General features: G+C 40.9%; 1 protein-coding gene across 6 annotated transcripts in view; it reads right to left on the bottom strand.

Annotated features, from left to right (window-relative positions):
• The window catches only part of SVIL (supervillin), a 304,969-nt gene that overhangs the window by 257,544 nt on the left and 27,613 nt on the right, over positions 1 to 19,812 (bottom strand). For 4 of the 6 annotated variants that reach the window (XM_066280539.1, XM_066280541.1, XM_066280542.1 and 1 more), the window contains exons 2-3: positions 1,901 to 2,002; positions 1,023 to 1,297 (exon numbers count right to left, since the gene is read on the bottom strand). The gene's annotated coding sequence lies outside the window, so the exon portion shown is untranslated. The remainder of the gene's footprint in view (positions 1 to 1,022; positions 1,298 to 1,900; positions 2,003 to 19,812) is intronic. The other 2 variants (XM_066280544.1, XM_066280545.1) reach the window with 1 other exon arrangement.

The raw sequence follows: 19,812 nt of genomic DNA, 5'->3' as shown, positions 1-19,812 counted from the left end.
TCTCAAGTTTAACGTCGATGCCACTGCTGTCTCCAAGGAATGGTAAATGGGAGGCTTGGCTGTGGGAGGCAGACATGAGGGGTTCCAGGGTGGCAGACAGGGCGGGGTTCAAAGGCCAAGATAAGATCCCAACAGCCAGATGTATAATCAACTCGGGGTTGTCTTCTCCGTCCCAATCTAGCCAGATGCACACATGCTTCAGACAGCTGCCTGGGAGCACCCTCTGGGCACCAAATTGGCACAGAAGTGTGTCCACAAAAATATTCTCTCTGGACAGCCCTCCAAGGTCATGAAGGCTAAGAGGGAGCCACTCAAGAAATGTGCTTGGGAATGAGAGTACCAAGAAAGTCACCCCCAAAGCATGATAGATGCACCAGAAATTACAAGGGCAAAAATCTACCTATCTTTGCCTAATTTTTTAAGCGTGTATGTGTGTGTGTGTGTGTGTGTGTGTGTGGTGTGCATGCACGCGCGCGTGTAGGGAGAGAACTAAACTTTGCTCCCTATGGGCCATCAATTAAGAAACTGCAGAATTCCTTTGGGATGAAACAGACCCAGAGAACCTTCTTCCCCAGGCAGTCAGACTCCCCTTCAGCAATAATCTGGTCAGACAGGTATCTGGTTTCTATAGAAATAACTACATCCAGGGACATCATTCTCCAGGCAAAGAAACCTGCTCATTAGACTGCCAGAGGTTTCAAAATTCTCATGATGTTTCTTGACATCCTCAGCCAACTGGTCCTGGGACCGATGCGGCTAAAAAAGTATATCCATAGGAATTTAAATATGGTTTCTTTTTAACTGAATCCAGTCGTGAAGTAGAGCGCCTAGAGAAGAGGGGAAAATAAACTGCTACTCTGAGCACTGCTGAGCAGGAATTGTCATTGTCTCTAAAAACAAAATATTGTTGCTAGATTTTAGAAAGATAATCTTTTTCAGAAACAGTTGTTTCTGAGACCTGACCTCTTGGCTAAGAATTCTGGAAACAGGAGAACGAGGGCATCCACATAAAAAATTCTGACCTGGAGAGAACCAGACCGCGGCCGCTGGCAGGAGAGGAGCTGCGCTGGGAGTCCAGCCGGAGAAACACCTGGCGGGGGAGGAGCTGCGCTGGGAGTCTAGCCGGAGAAACACCTGGCGGGGGAGGAGCTGCGCTGGGAGTCTAGCCGGAGAAACACCTGGCGGAGAGGAGCTGCGCTGGGAGTCTAGCCGGAGAAACACCTGGCGGGGGAGGAGCTGCGCTGGGAGTCCAGCCGGAGAAACACCTGGTGGTGCCGCGAGGCCACGGTGTCGTGGGCTGGGAAAAGCAGTGAAGCAGTTGTTTTTTTCTCTCTGGTTCTTAAGTTTTACCAAATTTATGTGTCATTCAAGTAAGTCCTCCCACCCTGGCCGGATAGTTCCGTTGGTTAGAGCACTGTCCCGAAGCACAGAGGTTGCAGGCTCAGTCCTCAGTCAGGGGACATACAGGAACAGATCGATGTTCCTTTCTCTCTCTCTTTCTCTCTCTCTCTGTTTCCTACTCCTTTCCTCTCTCACTAAATCTATAAATAAAAATTTTAAAAACGCGTCCATACATTGTAGTTGTCTTTCTATGACTTAGGTCTTGGATTCTTACATGCCACACAGAACAGGCAGGGGGGGCCTGACCAGGGATGTGGTCTAAAAACGGGAAGAGAGCTGCTGAGCTGGGTCACACCTAATCCTCAGGCACACTCATCTGAAAAAGCTTCTAGAAGAAGAACATGCTATGGTTTGTTTTTTTAATCACATAACTAAATCAGAATGGTGCCAGTTACTGGTTGGTGGGAGAAAACATCCAGACTCTTGGGTTTCTGTTTCTTGCTATGGCCGCCAGCCTCTACCACAGTCTTAAACACATTCTGAAATCATCGATAATTACCTTTTAGTCTATTACTCGAAACTCAGAAAGAAGTCACTATCATTCATGGGCTGGCTTCTTCTCTAGTTTTAGAAAACAGCCAGTCGTCAATGTAGCTAGAATCTGAAAAAAAAAAGATTAAAAAAATTGTAAGATGAAACTTTCAAAGCTGTGCTTAAGTTAACCTCTCAAAATATTGAACTTCATCCTACTTTCTCAGTAATCTTCATTCCCTATGACCTAGCACAGTGAAATTTGGAATTGACATGCAATTTTTATAATTCTTTAGTGCTTCTAGTTGGCCATTTATATTATGACTAAAATGGCCTTTGATTGAGTCTACTTTAACCTGACTTCACTTGAAACATTGCCATTAGCCATTGTAAACAATGAGGTTCTCCAATTTCACCAAAGCATAGTTCTCTTTCTTGCCCAATAACCACCTCAGTACTGTGGCAAGTTATGTCAAACAAGCATTGTAAACAGATCACCCACATATGCAGAGGAAGTGACCACATACCCTGACCAAAGCAGATATTACAAGTAGGAAGGAAAATCTGTCAAGTATGCTTCCTTTTTCTTTTTTTCTTTACATTTTTTCAATTATACAATATTATTTTGTATTAGTTTCAAGCTTCCTTTATTTTGAGAAGAGGTAGCAGATTCAATTATCATGGATGCACAAACTATTATTTGTTGAAAATGTCAAAGGTGGTGAGTTAAAATGGAAAGTGCTGCAGTGTTTAATAACGTAAGATGAGCCCATTCAGTCTGTAGCAGCTTGGCAGCTGGGCACACATCTGCTCCTTCAGATGACCACCCCTCTGGTTTTGTTCTCTGGACCAGACTGAGTGCGACTTCAGGAGCCACCAGTCCCCACCCTTGCCCAGTAATCAGACGCTAAGTATGCCATGCAGGGGCATCCAGGCACCTAAAGATGCCACCCAGAACCCAGGCTCCCCAGGATTGGCCCTGCGTGGCAGCAGCAAACACAATGTTGTGCAGCAGTCCTTGTCCTTGTCCCTGCTCTGCACAGCCAGACACTTCCCTGAATCTGGTTCTTCCTGTTTACAGCAGCATGGGCACAGGAGCGCCAAAGTGCCCCCAGAACTGTGCCGCACGGGAGACACTTTTTAGACAGAGAGATGTCTATAGTAACATGGCCCCCCAAGTTCCCCAAAACTCTAAACTACAGAGATGATTTGTTGCCAGGATACACTGGTCAACACATATTTAAATATATTAAAACACATGGACTCAATGAAGTATTGAGCAGCCATTAGAACAGCTAAATGTGAAAAAGAGAAAGCTATTAAGATTACAGTAAATAGAAAAACAAAAGAGATAACACCATTGAAAAGAGCAAAATTTAACTTTAACAAAAGTATGAATGTAGCTATTAAAATTATAAATATATGTATGTGTGTATGGATGTGTGTATAAAACTAAAAGAAGGAGTTGGCTGATGACTATTAAATTCTAGGATTCTATGAAAACAGGCAGCATACAGCTCTTGCCAGGCTTAAAGTATCCAGTCACAGAATGTTGTGACTAGAAGGGACTTGAGCTCAACTTTTGCTCTACAAATTAATGAATTTTTACCAGGACAAATGATGTGACTTGCCCTTGATCACACAGCTTGCTCACCAGGGAAACTGAGACCATCACAAGGCTCTGCACTCGGGTCTGTCCTGTTTCCTACAGAGCTCACTGCACTGGAGTCATGCAAATAAGTCAGGGCATCCTGGCCATCCAGGAAGTCGTGACCCAAATCCCTACACAATCCGGAGCTGCTCCGGGGAAGCGTGCCTTCAGAACACTAAGCTATTCCTTCATAACCAACCATTTTTGGACTTGAATTCCCACTTGAATTCTGCCCTTGTCTACTATCAGCATCCACACCTAAAGCTGTTAGTCCTGGGCGCATATCCACTGCAAAGTGAAGTTGCAAATATTCCCCCCAAATACCAAACTTTATGAGGTTAACCAAAATGACAGTAGGGAATGTGCCCAGTAACAGCTAAAACAATGGCAAATAGGAACTGAGCAGTTGGGTGAGGAAACAATGATTTAAGAAAAAAATGTTAAGTTGGTGGCAAGGTGGAGATTTCAACACAGATGGGGCTTAATGTCCAAGAATGCAAAAGGCCCAAATAAAAACGATTAAGACCTCAACTCTTAGTGTAAAATTGACCATCTTGAAGATCTGATGTAAATATCAAATGGGATTTTAAAAAATTCTGTACAATCACACAATTTTGTCCAAAAGTTTACTCTTCTCAAAAACAATCAACATTTGATTTTTGCATCTCATTTCAAGAGAGCCATGCTCAAATGATCATCTAAATTTTGTTACATATGAACTAAAATAAATATATTTTTATAATTTTTTTGTCCTTTATATTTTTGCAAGATGAAATCCCCAAGCTGTTTTTTTTCATTATATTATGAAATTTTGGTCCCACTTAAGTGGATTTACTTTAAATGGCCCCTTTCTGGTTCTAATTATTCTTGGATAACAAGGACCTACTGTAGAATGTTTAAAGTGTTTTTAGAAGTATAATCAGTAATTTCAATGCTATTTATATCATTTCAAGCCAAGTATACATTTTAGAAGCAGGCACTTTGGTCCAGAATATGAAATAATAGGGAACCCCATGTTTTCATTTGGCCTCTCATAAAAAATAATGCATTTAACATTTCATACAAAATAAAAAGAAAGGTTAAAAAAATTATAACTGGCTATATTTGTTTCAATTATTTTAAAAGTGTGAAAGTATAATCATATATTTAACCATGAATTAAGTTATTAATTACTGAATTAAGTAATTAAATGTCCAATTTAATATCCTATTTTATTTGAACAAAACCATGAGAAAAAATCTTCATAAAGGTCTTAATAGTTGCTTATTTGCATATTGTGATTAATTTAAGCATCTGCAGTTCTCTGTGGTTCTGTATAACTCATGATCTGAACTTCACCTAAGAATAATCAAGTTGACTGAGTTTTCCTATGTTCGAGACATTTATTATACAAAAATACTTAGTATTCTAGAATGTCTAACATTCACTTAAATAATGAAAGTTCTTATAGTGTCATAAAAGCACAAGTCTTTATTTTATTTTATTTTTTACATTTAAGTCTGAACGATGTTTTATTTTATTTTTTTTAATAATTTTATTTTTTTAATGGGGTGACATCAATAAATCAGGATACATATATTCAAAGATAACAAGTCCAGGTTATCTTGTCGTTCAATTATGTTGCATACCCATCACCCAAAGTCAGATTGTCCTCTGTCATCTTCTATCTAGTTTTCTTTGTGCTCCTCCCCCTCCCCCTAACCCTCTCCCTCTCCCTCTCCCCCCTCCCCCGTAACCAGCACACTCTTATCAATGTCTCTTAGTCTCACTTTTATGTCCCACCTACGTATGGAATAATACAGTTCCTGTTTTTTTCTGATTTACTTATTTCACTTCGTATAATGTTATCAAGATCCCACCATTTTGCTGTAAATGATCCGATGTCATCATTTCTTATGGCTGAGTAGTATTCCATAGTGTATATATGCCACATCTTCTTTATCCAGTCATCTATTGACGGGCTTTTTGGTTGTTTCCATGTCCTGGCCACTGTGAACAATGTTGCAATGAACATGGGGCTGCATGTGTCTTTACGTATCAATGTTTCTGAGTTTTGGGGGTATATACTCAGTAGAGGGATTGCTGGGTCATAAGGTAGTTCTATTTTTAGTTTTTTGAGGAACCACCATACTTTCCTCCATAATGGTTGTACTACTTTACATTCCCACCAACAGTGTATGAGGGTTCCTTTTTCTCCACAGCCTCTCCAACATTTACTATTACCTGTCTTGTTGATAATAGCTAAGCTAACAGGTGTGAGGTGGTATCTCATTGCAGTTTTGATTTGCATTTCTCTAATGACTAATGAAGATGAGCATCTTTTCATATATCTGTTGGCCATTTGTATTTCTTCCTGGGAGAAGTGTTTGTTCATGTTCTCTTCCCATTTTTTTTATTGGATTGTTTTTTTTTTTTTGTTTTTTTTTTGTTTTTTTTTTATAATTTTATTTTTTTAATGGGGTGACATCAATAAATCAGGATACATATATTCAAAGATAACAAGTCCAGGTTATCTTGTCGTTCAATTATGTTGCATACCCACCACCCAAAGTCAGATTGTCCTCTGTCACCTTCTATCTTGTTTTCTTTGTGCCCCTCCCACCCCCTATCCCTCTCCCATTCCCCCCTCCCCCCCCGTAACCACCACACTCTTATCAATGTCTCTTAGTTTCACTATTATGTCCCACCTACGTATGGAATAATACAGTTCCTGTTTTTTTCAGATTTACTTATTTCGCTTCGTATCATGTTATCAAGATCCCACCATTTTGCTGTAAATGTTCCGATGTCATCATTTCTTATGGCTGAGTAGTATTCCATAGTGTATATGTGCCACATCTTCTTTATCCAGTCATCTATTGATGGGCTTTTTGGTTGTTTCCATGTCCTGGCCACTGTGAACAATGCTGCAATAAACATGGGGCTGCATGTGTCTTTACGTATCAATGTTTCTGAGTTTTGGGGATATATACCCAGTAGAGGGATTGCTGGGTCATAAGGTAGTTCTATTTTCAGTTTTTTGAGGAACCACCATACTTTCTTCCATAATGGTTGTACTACTTTACATTCCCACCAACAGTGTATGAGGGTTCCTTTTTCTCCACAGCCTCTCCAACATTTGCTATTACCTGACTTGCTAATAACAGCTAATCGAACAGGTGTGAGGTGGTATCTCATTGCCGTTTTGATTTGCATTTCTCTAATAGCTAAAGAAGATGAGCATCTTTTCATATATCTGTTGGCCATTTGTATTTCTTCCTGGGAGAAGTGTCTATTCATATCCTCTTCCCATTTTTTTATTGGATTGTTTGTTTGTTTGTTGTTGAGTTTTATGAGTTCTTTGTATATTTTGGATATTAGGCACTTATCTGAGCTGTTGTTTGAAAATATCATTTCCCATTTAGTTGGCTTTCTGTTTATTTTGTTATCAGTTTCCCTTGCTGAGCAAAAACTTCTTAGTCTGATGTAGTCCCATTCATTAATTTTTGCCTTCACTTCTCTTGCCATTGGAGTCAAATTCATAAAATGCTCTTTAAAACCCAGGTCCATGAGTTGAGTACCTATGTCTTCTTCTATGTACTTAATTGTTTCAGGTCTTATGTTTAGATCTTTGATCCATTTTGAGTTAATTTTTGTACAGGGGGAGAGACTGTAGTCCAGTTTCATTCTTTTGCATGTGGCTTTCCAGTTTTCCCAGCACCATTTATTGAAGAGGCTTTCTTTTCTCCATTGTGTGTTGTTGGCCCCTTTATCAAAAATTATTTGACTATATATATGTGGTTTTATTTCTGGACTTTCTATTCTGTTCCATTGGTCTGAGTGTCTATTTTTCTGCCAATACCATGCTGTTTTGATTGTCGTGGCCCTATAATAGAGTTTGAAGTCAGGTATTGTTATGCCCCCAGCTTCATTCTTTTTCTTTAGGATTGCTTTGGCTATTCGGGGTTTTTTATAGTTCCATATAAATCTGATGATTTTTTGCTCCATTTCTTTAAAAAATGTCATTGGAATTTTGATGGGAATTGCATTAAATTTGTATATTGCTTTGGGTAATATAGCCATCTTGATTATATTTATTCTTCCTAGCCAAGAACAAGGTATATTCTTCCATCTCATTATATCTTTTTCGATTTCCCTTAACAATGGTTTATAGTTTTCATTATATAAGTCCTTTACATTCTTTGTTATGTTTATTCCTAAGTATTTTATTTTTTTTGTTGCAATCGTGAAGGGGATTATTCTTTTGAGTTCCTTCTCAGTTGTTTCATTGTTGGCATATAGAAAGGCTATTGACTTCTGTATGTTAATTTTGTATCCTGCGACCTTGCTGTATTGGCTTATTGTTTCTAGTAGTCTTTTTGTGGATTCTTTGGGGTTCTCGATGTATAGGATCACATCATCTGCAAAAAGTGATACCTTTACTTCTTCTTTTCCGATATGGATGCCTTTTATTTCTTTGTCTTGTCTGATTGCTGTGGCGAGAACCTCTAGTACCACATTAAATAAGAGTGGAGAGAGTGGACAACCCTGTCTTGTTCCTGATTTAAGGGGGAAAGCCTTCAGTTTAGTGCCATTTAATATGATGTTAGCTGATGGTTTATCATATATGGCCTTTATCATGTTGAGATATTTTCCTTCTATACCCATTTTGTTGAGAGTCTTAAACATAAAATTGTGTTGTATTTTATCGAAAGCCTTTTCTGCGTCTATTGATAAGATCATGTGGTTTTTGTTCTTTGTTTTGTTGATATGGTGTATTACATTAACCGTTTTACGTATGTTGAGCCATCCTTGAGATTCTGGGATGAATCCCACTTGATCATGATGTATTATTTTTTTAATATGTTGTTGTATTCGATTTGCTAGTATTTTGTTTAGTATTTTAGCATCTGTATTCATTAGAGATATTGGTCTGTAGTTTTCTTTTTTTGTGCCATCCTTGCCTGGTTTTGGTATGAGGGTTATGTTGGCCTCATAAAATGTGTTTGGAAGTATTGCTTCTTCTTCAATTTTTTGGAAGACTTTCAGTAGAATAGGAACCAAGTCTTCTTTGAATGTTTGATAAAATTCGCTGGTATAGCCGTCAGGGCCTGGACTTTTATTTTTGGGGAGGTTTTTAATGGTTTTTTCTATTTCTTCTCTACTGATAGGTCTGTTTAGGCTTTCTGCTTCTTCTTGACTCAGTCTAGGAAGGTTGTATTTTTCTAGGAATTTATCCATTTCTTCTAGGTTGTTGAATTTAGTGGCATAAAGTTTTTCATAGTATTCTACAATAATTCTTTGTATATCTACGGTGTCCGTGGTGATTTCTCCTCTTTCATTTTGGATTTTGTTTATATGAGTTCTTTCTCTTTTTTCCTTGGTAAGTCTTGCCAAGGGTTTGTCAATTTTGTTGATCTTTTCAAAGAACCAGCTCCTTGTTCTATTAATTTTTTCTATAGTTTTTCTGTTCTCTAATTCATTTATTTCTGCTCTGATTTTTATTATCTCCTTTCTTCGGCTGGTTTTGGGTTGTCTTTGTTCTTCTTTTTCTAGTTCCTTAAGGTGGGAAGTTAAGTGGTTCACTTGGGCTCTCTCTTGTTTGTTCATATATGCCTGAAGCGATATGAACTTCCCTCTTATCACTGCTTTTGCTGCATCCCATAGATTCTGATATGTCGTATTGTCATTTTCATTAGTCTGTATATATCTTTTGATCTCTGCACTTATTTCTTCTTTGACCCATTCATTTTTTAAAAGTATGTTGTTTAGTTTCCACATTTTTGTGGGATTTTTTTCCTCTTTTTTGCAGTTGAATTCTAGTTTCAAGGCTTTATGATCAGAAAATATGCTTGGTACAACTTCAATTTTTCTGAATTTGCTGATATTGTTTTTGTGGCCCAACATATGGTCAATTCTTGAGAATGATCCATGTACACTGGAGAAAAATGTATACTCAGTCACTTTGGGATGAAATGTCCTGTAGATGTCTATCATATCCAGGTGCTCTAGTGTTTTGTTTAAGGCCACTATGTCTTTGTTGATTCTCTGTTTGGTTGACCGATCTAGAGCCATCAGCGGTGTATTGAGGTCTCCAAGTATGATTGTATTTTTGTCAGTTTTTGTTTTAAGATCAATAAGTAGCTGTCTTATATATTTTGGTGCTCCTTGGTTTGGTGCATATATATTAAGAATTGTTATGTCTTCTTGATTCAGTGTCCCCTTAGCCATTATGAAATGGCCATTTTTGTCTCTAAGTACTTTTCCTGTCTTGTAGTCAGCATTATCCGATATGAGTATTGCTACACCTGCTTTTTTTTGGATGTTATTTGCTTGGAGTATTGTTTTCCAGCCTTTCACTTTGAATTTGTTTTTATCCTTGTTACTTAGATGAGTTTCCTATAGGCAGCATACAGTTGGATTTTCTTTTTTAATCCATTCTGCTACTCTGTGCCTTTTTATTGGTGAGTTTAATCCATTTACATTTAGTGTAATTATTGATACTTGTGAGTTCCCTATTGCCATTTTATATCTTGCTTTATGTTAGTTTTGCGTCTTGTTTGATCCTTCTCTTTCGTTTTTCTATCTTTTGTTTTTATTTGGTTGTATTCCATACATCTTTCCTCTGTTGCTATCTTTTTTATCTCATGTGCTTCTGTGGTGGTTTTTTCAATGGTAGTTACCTTTGAGTAATGAAAAGGGTCCCTACCCTGTTCATTGTAGCGAACTATTTTGTGAGTACTTTTGCACTCCATCGTCCTTTGCTACTGTTAATCTCCGTCTTCTCCCCCTCTTTCTTTTTGTTGTTGTCACAGTTTAAATTTGGTTTTATTGTGTTCTTCTTGGAGCTTTTACTTGTGGCTCTGTTTTTTTTTGTTCTTTGTATCTGATTGGAGAACCCCCTTTAGTAATTCCTGGAGTGGGGGTTTTCTGATGATAAATTCCCTCATCTTTTCTGTATCTGTGAATGTTTTTATTTCTCCTTCGTATTTGAAGGATAGCTTTGATGGGTATAGTATTCGTGGCTGAAAGTTCCTCTCTTTCAGGACTTTAAATATTGGGGTCCACTCTCTTCTAGCTTGTAGAGTTTCTGCTGAGAAATCTGATGATAATCTAATGGGCCTTCCTTTATATGTTGTATTCTTCTTTTCCCTGGCTGCCTTGAGAATTTTTTCTTTGCTGTTGGTTTGTGTCAATTTCATTATGATATGCCTTGGAGTAGGTTTGTTGGGGTTAAGAAAACTTGGAGTTCTGTTTGCTTCTTGAACTTGAGGCTTTAGTTCTTTCCACAGGCTTGGGAAGTTCTCATCAATTATTTGTTTAAGTATGTTCTCCATTCCATTTTCTCTCTCTTCTCCCTCTGATATACCTATTATTCTTATGTTATTCTTTTTGATGGAGTCAGATAATTCTTGTAGGGCTATCTCATTTTTTTTAATTTTTGAGTCTCTTTCTTCTTCTCTCTGTTGTGCCTCAAGTTGCTTGTCTTCTATTTCACTAATCCTCTCTTCTATCTGACCTGTTCTATTAGCTAAGCTTGTTACTTCGTTTTTCAGCTCGTGAATTGAGTTTTTCATCTCTGTTTGATTTGTTTTTATAGTTTCAATTTCCTTGGACATATATTCTTTGTGTTCATGGAGTTGTTTTCTGAGCTCCCTATATTGCCTTTCTGTGTTTTCTTGTATATCTCGGAGGATTTTTAGGATTTCTATCTTGAATTCTCTGTCATTTAGCTCCAAGGTTTCCAATATATTAAATTTTTTCTCCATAGATTTTTCCTCATCTAGCTGTGTTACCTCTCTTTCTTTTGTATCCATGATATTCGATTTTCTCTTCCTTAATGGCATCTGAGGGTGGTTTTGTTGATAGTATTAATAAGATTTAATAAAGAATAAAAAGTTAAAAAAAATAAAAAAATAACAAATCGAAAAGAGTTGTTTTTTTAAAAAAAATTAATAATGAAATAAAGAAAAATAAAATAAAATAAAAATTTTTAAAAAAAAGAAAATTATTCCCCCCCTCTTTTTTTTCCTCTCCTCTCCTCTCCCCTCTTTCTTGAGAAAATCTTGTGGTGGACTGTGAGTTATAACAAACAATGCCTGTGATGGAGGGCCTGAATTGGGGAAAAGTAATAAAGGGGCAAAAAAGAGAGAAAGAAAAAAAAAAAAAAAGGAAAAAAAAAAAAAAAGAAAAAAGAAAAAAAAAAGAGCGTATGGACCCACAAAAAGCAAATAAGGAAAAAATTTGGGTCAAGAATAAAATGATTTGCTTTTAGGTGTTGGTTTTCTAAGAGTTATGATGAGAGGAATAAGAGGAAAATGGAAAAATGGGGGGACAAATTAAAAACTTACTATTGTATTTAGTGGAACAAGAACTAGATAATATGGAGAGCCAGGGATGGGAGCACTGCTAGTGAGTTAAAAAGGTGAAGTAAAACCCCCCAAAATGCCACAAACATAGGTTTGAGTCCCAGATAAGATAATTTGTTTGTTATTGTGGTTTGAATGAGAGGAGATGTAAAGGAGAAAGGAAGAAACTAATATAGAGGGAGAAAAGAAAGAGAGAGAGAGAAAAAAAGAGGGAACCACTAAAAGAAGAAAAAAGAAAGGAGAGAAAGAGAGAGAGTTAAGGGTTTTGGAGTGCAACCCTCATAGAGAGAAAGGAAGAGAAGAGAAATGATAATGGGAGATGTAACACTTATGGGTAGTGTAGTTCAAGGAGAGGAGAGAGTAAGACCGGTAGAGAGTTAATCGGCCAAATTGGAGGAGGAAAAAAAAGTCTCAAGAATGAAGATAAGAGAAACAAACGAACAAATATAATAAAATGGGATAGGTTATAAAGTCTGTAGATTATTCTTGATTTTGAGAGGTTATCTTCTTGCTTTTTCTTTTCTCTCCCTCTTCCTGGTTGGTGACTCTGTACCCCGGGTTCTGCCCCTTTGGCACGCTCAGGTAGAGGTTTGCAGTTGATAAGTCTCTATGGCAATGTCATGTATTGTGCTTTATTCTCGTTGGGAGTTGAGGCTCATTAGCATTTATAGGCTCCGACAGTGAGAGAGTCCGTGTTCCTGGAGCCTTTCTCCTAGTCTTTCCTTCCTCAATTAGTAGCCTGATAGTCCAGGTATGGGGTTGCTGCTGCCTCTGCCTGGATAGTAAGAGGCTCAAATTGCTGGCAACTCCCCACTCTATTTCCACTCAGCACAGGGCTCTGGGTAAGGCTCAGTCAGTCAGAGCTGCTAGCATAATCAGGTGGGCTTTCCGCCCACTCAAAGACCACTGGCTCTGCCACTCTGTCCGGTAACACAAGCGGGCGCCCACTTCCGGGGCGCTTGGAGGAAACTCTCACTCACTGTCTGCAACCAGGATATCCGGCCAGCAGTCTCACGCTCTGAGTGAAACCCCCAACCGCAGGGAAAAGTTGCAGCGTTGGAATTGAGTCTCGCTCCGTCCCCGTGTGCGGCTTTTGCAAGGCGCTGGGGCGGCCCGAGATTCCGCTTTGGCCCACACAAAGGCCCCTGACTCTGCCCCTCTGTGCGATAACACGGGCGCGCACTGCCGAGGCACTCGGAGGAATCGCTCACTCCTTATCTGAGCACGCACACCAGGATATGAGGCCGGCCGCCGTTCCCTCTGAGTGAAACAGCCTCCAGCACGGAAAATCTCCACCGTTGGAAGTAGTTCTCACTCCCTCCCGTGCGTGGCTTTCCCAGGGCGCTGGGGCTGCCCAGAGACTCTGCCCTCAGCCCACAGAAAGGCCTCTGACCCTGCCTCTCCGTGGGGCAACACGGGCACCCACTTCCGCGGCTTAGGAAGAAATCTCTCTTCCACTAACTGCGCACCGACCAGGAGACCGGGTAAAATGGCCGCTCCGCTTGTCTTTCTTTGTTTGGGTTTGGCGCGAGTGTTAGCTTGTATCGCCCGGGTTGCCACAGGATCAGATTTTCCTCGGCTTGGATCTCTGAGCCACAGCCTGGTTCGGCCGTTTTTGCTGCGGCGGCCTGGATCTATTCACCCCCTTTGCCCGCCTCAGTTTCTATATTCACAGTTACCAGAGAAAGCCGCCCTGTTTAGGTTAGTGAGGAAGGCGGAGCATTTCTTACTCCCTATTTCCTTCGGGGTTTGGTTATATATTTAGCCAATTTTTCACTCAATCATACCTTTGGGTGTATTGCGAAGAATCTGGAAGCTCCAAGTATAGGTTTTTCTGTTTCTGGTTGAAGATCTTGTTGAGTTTTGGGGGAGATTTATCGGTATCACTTCCTACTCCGCCATTACTCTGACGTCATCTCTACCTTTATTGGATTGTTTGTTTGTTTGTTGTTGAGTTTTATGAGTTCTTTGTATATTTTGAATATTAGGCACTTATCTGAGCTGTTGTTTAAAAATATCATTTCCTATTTAGTTGGCTGTCTGTTTATTTTGTTATTAGTTTCTCTTGCTGAGCAAAAACTTCTTAGTCTGATGTAGTCCCATTCATTAATTTTTGCCTTCACTTCTCTTGCCTTTGGAGTCAAATTCATAAAATGCTCTTTAAAACCCAGGTCCATGAGTTTAGTACCTATGTCTTCTTCTATGTACTTTATTGTTTCAGGTCTTATGTTTAGATCTTTGATCCATTTTGAGTTAATTTTAGTACAGGGGGACAAACTGTAGTCCAGTTTCATTCTTTTGCATGTGGCTTTCCAGTTTTCCCAGCACCATTTATTGAAGAGGCTTTCTTTTCTCCATTGTGTGTTGTTAGCCCCTTTATCAAAATTATTGACCATATATATGTGGTTTTATTTCTGGGCTTTCTATTCTGTTCCATTGGTCTGAGTGTCTATTTTTCTGCCAATACCCTATAATATAGTTTGAAGCCACAAATGATTGTTGTGGCCCTATAATATAGTTTGAAGTCTGGTATTGTAATGCCCCCAGCTTCATTCTTTTTCTTTAGGATTGCTTTGGCTATTCGGGGTTTTTTATAGTTCCATATAAGTCTGATGATTTTTTGCTCCATTTCTTTAAAAAATGTCATTGGAATTTTGATGGGAATTGCATTAAATTTGTATATTGCTTTGGGTAATATGGCCATCTTGATTATATTTATTCTTCCTAACCAAGAACAAGGAATATTCTTCCATCTCATTATATCTTTTTCGATTTCCCTTAACAATGGTTTATAGTTTTCATTATATAAGTCCTTTACATTCTTTGTTATGTTTATTCCTAAGTATTTTATTTTTTTTGTTGCAATCGTGAAGGGGATTATTCTTTTCAGTTCATTCTCAAATGTTTCATTGTTGGCATATAGAAAGGCTATTGACTTCTGTATGTTAATTTTGTATCCTGCAACCTTACTGTATTGGCTTATTGTTTCTAGTAGTCTTTTTGTGGATTCTTTGGGGTTTTCGATGTATAGGATCATATCATCTGCAAAAAGTGATACCTTTACTTCTTCTTTTCCAATATGGATGCCTTTTATTTCTTTGTCTTGTCTGATTGCTCTGGCTAGAACCTCTAGTACCACATTAAATAAGAGTGGAGAGAGTGGACAACCCTGTCTTGTTCCTGATTTAAGGGGGAAGGCTTTATTTTAGAGGCATCAATTATTCAATGGAATAGTTTCTTTTAGAAGAATGAAAACAGTCAAAAATATTTTTTCCATTAAATAAAATTGCAACATTCAATAGTAGATATTTTTTTCCTTTCCTTCCTAATTATGTAAAAACATTAGGAGTGTAAATAATCAAAAATGAACAACTTAAAGTATGTGGGATAATAAATAGTTTTTAAAGGTTTACTTATTAGGGACTTTCCAGCATAGATGATCAAAATAATACAATATAATAAACAATGCATGATTCAGTTCCTTTACTAATCCTGTCTTGAAAGTCAAGACTGAGATCACTGGCTCAGTCTGGCTTGTCACATCTACTTACCACTCACACGAGTGTAAATGTGTGACTCAGGATAAAGACATGACTAATAGTTTCTTGTAGCAAGGATAACAAAACCCCAGCCCCAGCCACAGGAGGCCAAAGACCAAAGATGTGGAATATACCTGCCACGCTCTGGTGAAGACACTTAATTATGTCACCACTGTGGTCTGAGGACAAGGTGAAGAAGCTGCTCATATCACCACACCCTCCCCATTCCTTGAGACTCCTGCCAGGCAGTCAGATGAGGCCTCTGATGGGGTCCCTCCTGAATGGACTGAAGGAGCAGCAGGAAATTCCAGGCCCAGGGGACTCCTGCTCTAGCTCAAACAGGTAAGTCACCATCAGCCTCTGAGAAGAGCTTTGGTTGTTTACAGCTATAGAAGGATGATTTGTGCAGAGAAGCTTGATCAAACCATGAGAAGCAAGAGATCATGAATTCATCTCCTTATTTGTGGCCAACTGACCTAGAAGTAGACGTGTGTCAACATTAAAACTGTCTTTGAAAGAAAATGCATTTACTAGACTATCAATTAGAGATACTGTCACTAAGGTCTTGGCACCCTTCTAGCCGTGAGGGAGGCAGAGTACTCCCGATATATAAGCAGAGGGCCCAGGTGGGCTCAGGAATAAAAGTCCAGCCATTTCCTAACATGAGCCATTTCTCACCTCTCCAAAACTTTCTCTTCTGTAACACAGCTATAAGAATACCCTTGTAAGACTCTGACAGCTGTAAGTGTCAAGTGTGGATCATAGTGCTTGGCACACACAATGTTAAGGTGGCTAATTATTCTTGCTGCTGCTACGTACAGGATAAAATAACATCCTCCCTTCTCTGAAACCCGGGGGAAGCTGCCTTAGACACTTTCTCTTCTTAAAGCTGATCCTTTCCACCCGAAATTGTGACCGCACATAAACCCCTAATCGATCCAGCTCACAGACCTTTGACCCTGCGTGATTTTCAATCATACTCTCTGTGGACAACCTGCCCCCCAGATACATCCCCTCTGCATGGAGCTGCCCGGGACTGCTCCTGTTCCTGGTACAAACTTCCAACTCAAAGCTCACTGCTGACACCTCTTTTTTGGCCCGCCTGCCTCCCACGGTGGGCCTTGAACTGCAGGGGGGCTGGGATGGAGTCTCACTGGTCTCAATGACTGGCCTAGATGCTACGGCACTGGATGGCTACCTCACCAATACTCATTAAATGGATACTGAACTTCCTTTCACTTTGCTGTAAACACACACATACACCCCTTGGATATCAGGACCTCAATAAGACAGTCTAAACATGTGAGGGGGCCCAATGTAGGCTTAAGGGAAGTGTGAAATAACCTAGACATTTATTCTTAATACAGGAAAAGAGAAAGTTTGGTTTTTGATCAAAAGAAAATAAAAAGTCTAACTGTACAACAGATCTATGATTCCTCCCCCAATTATACAGTTTTTCACCAGTATTTTAAAATTTCTCTGGGTTCAGTTACTTAAGGCTCCCTACTAACACTGCATGTGAAGGTCCTTGGGTCAATTCAGGGTCAAGCCCCATACATTGAGTAGGTCTGCCTCCTCATGGGCCGGCTGTGCTGGTAAAGCCCTGGCAGACCCCAGCCCTCTCTGCATCTGCATCAGAAACCCCGCTCTTGAGAATCACATCCCTCACCCCAAACGCATTCCTTTTCTGGTCTCGTGTGTAGCTCATTCATGACGAGTGAAGCAGGAACAGGGCAGGGGGGCAGAAGACAGGCGTCTCTGTCTACCGCTCTCCAAACGCACTAGGCGTCTCTGTCGACCGTTCTCCAAACGCACTCAGGCGGCCACCGGGGCTCTGCACGGGGCCAGCAGGGTGGACATGGGGACTCAGGCAGGAGGTCGCTGTCCCGTCTTGGAAAATTTGCAGCACACAGAAAAAAAGGCTGTCTGAACAAGCAGGTGCGTGGAAGGGGCACGTGTGCCCTGAGTGTGCCCACCCTGGGCTCTGGCGCACGCTGAGGTTGTCATCAAGACTCTCTCCATGGGCCCAACTATCCCTCAAACTTCAGATTTCAGCTTAACTGGCACCTCCTCTAAGAAGCCCACCCTGACCATTTAGTTTAAAGTAACTCCCCACCCCCTTTCCCTCACAGAACACTCCGCGGTACATCATCTGTATTCCTGGATGTCTTGGTTCAAAGCTCACGTCTGCCTCGCTTTCTCCGTAGGGACAGGGCCAAGACTGTTTTCCACACCCCATCCCACCTAGCACAGTGCGCTGCACAGAGAATGGGCATGTGAACAAGTGAATGCCATAAAGCTACAAATGTCAGGATGTCCAATCCCATCCCCATGAGCAAATGGAGGAGTTGGAGAATCCATCCTAAATCACAGAGGAAATTCACAGGAGCAAATAAGTAACTGCTACAGAAGAACCAGGCAGGCCTGCAGGGTTCACCTTTCTCCCTCCTTTTACTTACATAATAGGTACAGCGGCGACCTAAAGGGGTCATTGTCAAGGCCCCTCCCTAACACTACCCAACACACAGTGCCTGAGTAAGTGTGCCACTTCCTCTCTGGCTGCATTGCAAATCTCTAGATTCTAAAATTGAAGGAGAAAATGCACCCCACCCCCCGCCCGGCCCTGGCATAAAATACTTCTAACACCTCATGGTTTATACTAAGTGTATCCTGACACTTCATGGTTTATATTATGTGTATTTCAAAAAAAATGTGAAACTTTCATTCCTAGCCTTGAGTTCCCCTGGGTACCCTTACCTGACAGAGGAAAGGAGGGAGGCAGCCGTGACACTGAGCAGCTACCTGAATGGCCAATGTGGGGTTCAGTCCCAATTCAGCGGCAGCTTTTGCTTACATTCTGTGTGTGTAAACCCCCTTGTGCCTTTCACCTGCCCTCCCATGCTCTGTCCACCCTTCTTGTTGATGTGGGTCAATCAGAATGTGCTGGGGAGAATTTTATGCTTTGTATGTGTGTCTTCTCCAGACCACCTGCCTGGATGTTTTTCTAAACATTCTGCATCATATAATTTGGAAAAAAACACAAAAAGAGATAGTAAAATTAAGATATATAATTATCAAGAGAAAACTGCAATAGAAGGGTTAGAAGGTAAGGTATGGAAATCTCCCAGAACTCAAAGCAAAAGGACAAGGAGATGAAAAATTAAGAAAAAGACAAAAAACAGAGGACTAATCCAGGACACCTAACACACAACTAACATTTCGAAAAACCACAGAAACATGGAAAAAAAGAAAAGGAAGAAATTATCATAGAAAAGTATAAAAAACTTCCCAGAGCGAACGAGAGACGTGAGTTTCTAACTCCAAGATCCGCACCTGCTGTGGTTATGGCGGGCCAGCCTCTGGGCATTAATGCCCCATCTCCCTGCCTTACATTATGACCCTGGAGCTGAACCTGGGATTCCTCTCCTTTGCCAGTGACATGAGGCTTGCTTCCTTAGGTGGGGAGGGGAGTGCAGGAGGAAGGGCCTTCTCTGCCGGGAATGTCCTTGCCAGCTTATTCCTACGGTGCCCAGTGGCCAGCCCCAGTGAGCCCAGGCAGCACCCTTGCAGGTGGTTTCCAGCAAGCCTGGCAGGCACCTGGAGAGCTGCTTCCAGGGAGGTGAGGGAGAAGCAAGCCTGGGAGTTCCTCCCAAGTCAGAACTTGTCAGCACCCAACGAATCTCGCAGGCACACAGTGGGGAGACCCCTAACAAGTTCTTAGCAGGTGGCATCCTACCGGCCTGTGTATAGCACCTCATCCAACACACTGGCACAGTGGCCACAGAGCCATCCCCTGTCTAAGGCGATCTGACTCTCAGCCCTGTGGGGTGGAGAGGGGGTAGAGGGCAGCAGCTTACAAATTTCATACTGTTCTTAGCTATAAAGCAGGGGTCGGGAACCGTTTTGACTGAGAGAGCCATAAACAACACATATTTAAAAATGTAATTATGTGAGAGCCATACAATATGTTTAACACTAAATACAAGTAAATGTGTGCATTTTATGTAAGACCAACACTTTTAAAGTACAATAAGGGCCATGGCTGGTTGGCTCAGCAGTAGAGCGTTGGCCTGGCGTGCGGGGGACCCGGGTTCGATTCCCAGCCAGAGCACATAGGAGAAGCGCCCATTTGCTTCTCCACCCCCCCCCCTCCTTCCTCTCTGTCTCTCTCTTCCCCTCCCGCAGCCAAGGCTCCATTGGAGCAAAGATGGCCTGGGCGCTGGGGATGGCTCCTTGGCCTCTGCCCCAGGTGCTAGAGTGGCTCTGGTCGCGGCAGAGCGACACCCCGGAGGGGCAGAGCATCGCCCCCTGGTGGGCAGAGCGTGGCCCCTGGTGGGCGTGCCAGGTGGATCCCGGTCAAGCGCATGCGGGAGTCTGTCTGACTGTCTTTCCCCGTTTCCAG

Source organism: Saccopteryx bilineata, chromosome 5 (assembly GCF_036850765.1).
Source record: "Saccopteryx bilineata isolate mSacBil1 chromosome 5, mSacBil1_pri_phased_curated, whole genome shotgun sequence".
Classification (NCBI taxonomy): domain Eukaryota; kingdom Metazoa; phylum Chordata; class Mammalia; order Chiroptera; family Emballonuridae; genus Saccopteryx; species Saccopteryx bilineata.
Note: the sequence above shows the minus strand (reverse complement) of the source record. Positions and strands in the feature narration are given on the sequence as shown.